This window comes from Argiope bruennichi, chromosome 4 (genome assembly GCF_947563725.1).
Source record: "Argiope bruennichi chromosome 4, qqArgBrue1.1, whole genome shotgun sequence".
Taxonomy (NCBI): domain Eukaryota; kingdom Metazoa; phylum Arthropoda; class Arachnida; order Araneae; family Araneidae; genus Argiope; species Argiope bruennichi.
In genome coordinates this window covers 116092142-116096457 of record NC_079154.1, presented here as the reverse complement: position 1 = coordinate 116096457, position 4316 = coordinate 116092142, and the positions used below count along the sequence as shown (strand labels likewise).

General features: G+C 27.1%; 1 non-coding gene across 1 annotated transcript; it reads left to right on the top strand.

Moving 5' to 3' along the window:
• The first annotated feature begins 1343 nt into the window (after window positions 1-1343).
• On the top strand, window positions 1344-1414 carry Trnag-gcc (transfer RNA glycine (anticodon GCC)). Its single transcript has one exon. It is a non-coding gene; the product is annotated as a tRNA-Gly (tRNA).
• Window positions 1415-4316: the final 2902 nt, after the last annotated feature.

Sequence of the window (4316 nt, the reverse complement as noted above, 5' to 3'; positions counted from 1 at the left end):
ATAATGCTTGGGTCTACTAAAAGCTTTTTCTGCCAGTGAATGACTTCCGTATGACATTTTTTAAAGAAAAATTCAAAATTTACAGTTTTCGAGGATTCATTATTTATTACTGTATACTGAGAAGTTTTATTTAATTCCTTTTTTTTTTGTATGGATGATATTTCTTATAAATTATGATTCTAATTATGCTTATTACTTTTGATAATATTCATATTTATTCGAAGAAAACACAAATTTTAAATGCATATTTATTGAACAGTCGGTGCTGGGATATCGTAGAGCAGATCTAATTTATTTCTTATGCATTTGATTAACTTTCTTTTTTATCTACTACAATCATCATTGATAGATAATAATAAATCCTTTATTGACTTTGCCGAAAAATTTAACTTTATATGACAATGTATTATTCATTTCTTACATTAGGTTTTTTTTTGTAATGTGATTTTTCAACTGAACATTCTTTATAAAATATATCATCTATTCTACCATTGTAAAGAACCTTATGTAATAAAAAGTTTTTACACATGGTGCCATCTGGTGAGTAAAATTCATAATAATTAACTTAACTGATTTTGACAATATGTAGTCAATCCTTTTTGTTTCTCCAAAGTTTTTAGTCAATTTAGTTGGATAGCTTCCGAAATTAACAAAATGTTATACTTATTAAATTGGAAGATTAAAGCTATAGTTTTTTTAAGAAGCATTTTTTTTCTGTGATTGAGCACATCGTAAAAGGCACTGCATGATTCGGAAAAAAAAATGTAATGTTTATCACTTTAGAAGGATTTCTTCAATCCATATTTAATATACTATAGGGTTGAATTGTATCTATGCATTAGTATAGATACAATTATATTAAAATACTATAAACTAATTGTATCTATACTTTAAACTTAACTTTTTTTTCTTTCTTTTTGAAAAAGTTTTTGACTATTGTAATTTTAACATAAAATTGTCCTCACAGATTTAATCCATTTATAAGAATTTACGGGCAGACTTAAAAAAAAAGTAGAAAAGGATTTTTTTTCTGGCTCCTACTTCAAAAAAAAAAAAAAAAAAAAAGAGAGAGAGAGAGAAGAGTGTTATCATGTTAGTAAATCGACAATAAAATAAATATTGTATCTATTTATGCATTTGTTCTACATCTCTTTATGCCAAAAAATTAAATGAAAACGTTGTATCAAAAGTTTGTTATTGAAATCACGTATTTGAACATGATAATTTCAGCCGTGAATAAAAAATAAATATTTGAAAGTAAAAAAAAAAAAAAGAAATGACCCTATATGGGTCATTTTAAAATAGTTGTAGTTTTAAACAATATTAAATACCGATTATATGTAGCATCGGTGGTTCAGTGGTAGAATGCTCGCCTGCCACGCGGGCGGCCCGGGTTCGATTCCCGGCCGATGCAATAGTTTTTTTTTTTCTCTCTTTCTCTTCCGTCACCTATTTAGTCTCCAATTTATTTAATTATTCGTGATATCAGTTTTCGAAATATGCGTATAAAATGATACAACGATTAAACAATACTGAATTAATGATAGATGAAACGAATATTGTTTCATAGTTATTTTGCAAGTAAAAAATGTCTGAAATTTACTGCAATGAAATGTCGTTCACGAAATGATCTTAAAAATCTATTGGTTGCTATACTCGAAATTCCCTGTGTGATTATTCTATGTGTATGTAAGATGTCTTAACCTAATTAATTACTAAAGAATCCGGTAACAAAGAACACTTCTAATATGAGCATTTGGCATATATATGCAAAAATTTCTTCTCTAATATCTGGTTGCATACAACTGACCATGGAAAAAACAGAGTTTTTTAAGATATTAAATTTTATCGTAAAAGATTAACAATATTAAGAGAAGGCAACTTAAACTCTTTGTCTCAGATACTTAATAGTTTCTTTTTTTAAATTGTACTGATTGGAATCTTTAAAGGGAAAAGAAGAGGGGGGGGGCTGTGCACTGACGCCAAGAAACCAAAATTAATATAGAAGGTCAAGCAGCTTAAATGATAAAAGAAAAGTTTGTACAATAGCGATAATTAAAAATTGTGTTTTTGGAGAAAAATTTCGGCAAACGACAATAATTTGCGATTGCTTGTGCCATAGTCCCTTTTATGAGTTGAATATTTCAAACAATTCCAAGAGAATATATCCAATGTTCTTATATTGGCAACAAGAGTGCCAATAAGGGTTGCCACTAAGTCCAAATTTATTTAATAGGGCCGGAGAAATAATCATCCGAATAATTGCATTTGTAGTTAATATGACGTGTTTTTTTTAATGTCATAGAAGATAAAATGGAAGAAACATCCTTTAGAGGTTCTTGTTATTTTCATGAATTTGGTATATATTTTGAAGCGAGATTTCATGATAATACGTATCAATATCTTAACCTACAATCCTTTCAAAGTACAGGTTCGATTTCGTGACCATTCTTGTGAGAGGAACCACCATTTTATTCTAAGAAATATTGAATGTCTTAGATTCCAATGGCGCAGTATAGCCAAATATGTCTCTTGCGCCACTAAAACACACAAAACCAAAACTTAGATTCCAAACCAATACGATTCTTTCGAGTTAAGTTTTGCTTTAATTCAGATTCTTAAAATTATTATTATTATTATTATTTTATCTATTCTATTTTAGTTATTCTCGGTGATTTCAAAGGTAAACTTCTCAAGGTTCGAAGGACAGAAAAACTGACTATCAGCAATAATAATCTCCCTTCCCACTACATTGATCTGAAAGATCATCAATGGTTTGGCGGATCGCTAGAGATTCGGCTATAAAAACACTAATTAATGGGATGAGTATGATAAAAAAAAGGTTTGCCACAGTAAAATATTTGTTATAACTAGACATTTTAAAATCAAATGCTATTAAAGCAGAATTCCAGCAATGACAAAATTTCGATAATTCGTAAGTAAATAATTTTCATGGAGTAAGATGCAATATGAGCATTGGGAATTCATCATGCATATAAATATATATATTGAAAACATCTTTTAATATTTATTTATTTGTAAATAGAAATTTATTTAATAAACTAGCTAAAAACCAGTAAAGAAGGACTTAAGATATACTAATTGGGTGCAGTCAAATTTTAAAATTACTAAAATATGGAACAAAATTAAATAATACGATTGAAAAAAATTGCAACAAATTTAAATGACAGCTTTTTAAAACACATATTAAAAGCTACTGCATAACAAATTCAATTCAAACTCTACAAAAATGCTGAGTAACAATAGCAAAAGTAAACATGAGAGAAAAAAAATGACTTCAAAAGTGACACAAGCATACAAGTGATAAATGTAATAGAACAAAAAGTAGACAATATTTCAACGGGAAGGGGGGGGGGGAAGAGATTGTTATAAAAGGGGTTTAAATTAATTTTTCAAAAAATGTATTAGAGAAATAACCATTTAGCAATGAAATTTATCACTACGATGATAATTTTTGAAATTCTAAAATGGTATAAAAATAATTCTTGTGCAATGATTTATTCAGAAGTTATAATTGAAAAACATAAAAATCTTTCAACTTCCATTTAATTCCCTGAAGAGAGGTGTAAAAACTTTTTATTCATGCAATAAATCTTTCTAGGTGTTAAGGAATATATATAATAAATTTCATTTGAATTTGTCAAGGGGTATGGAATTATATAAAGTTCATATTCAATTGATGAATTGACAGTATGAGCAATAATATAACAACATAAATAATACAGGTGCTTAATAAGAGAAAATAATTTAGATAAATAAATATATTTGTCTATATTTATATCCAAAATAAATAAATTTGTCTTTTTTTAATATATTTGTTTAGTGCTGTAATCTATTTTTAAAAAGATTATTAGCTTTTGATTCAATGGGCAAATCCATAATCTAAATTTTTGTTCCCTTCTAAGTTCTTAAAAAAAAAAAAAAAAAAAAAACACTCTGTGTGGTAACCAAAACACGGTAAAATTTTAAAAGACTAGCAAATTTTCCTTTATATGCTGCTTTTTTTTTGATAATATTTTACTATTGCTATTTTCATCAATCGAATCTTGAGTATTAGAAGAATAAGACTGTTAGGATTTGAATCAAGGCCAATAATTCTATAGATGGAATAATTAGACTCTACAGAAGAGATAGATGGAACAAAAGGTTTAAAAATTTTGCTCTTTAAAAATGGAATTATGAGTTTGTATTTCAATTTATAATAATTTTCAAAGAAATCAATAAGGCAAACAATGTCATAAAAAGTTATAAATTCTTCATAGTTTTTATTTACATTTTGCACAAAATTTGAAGCA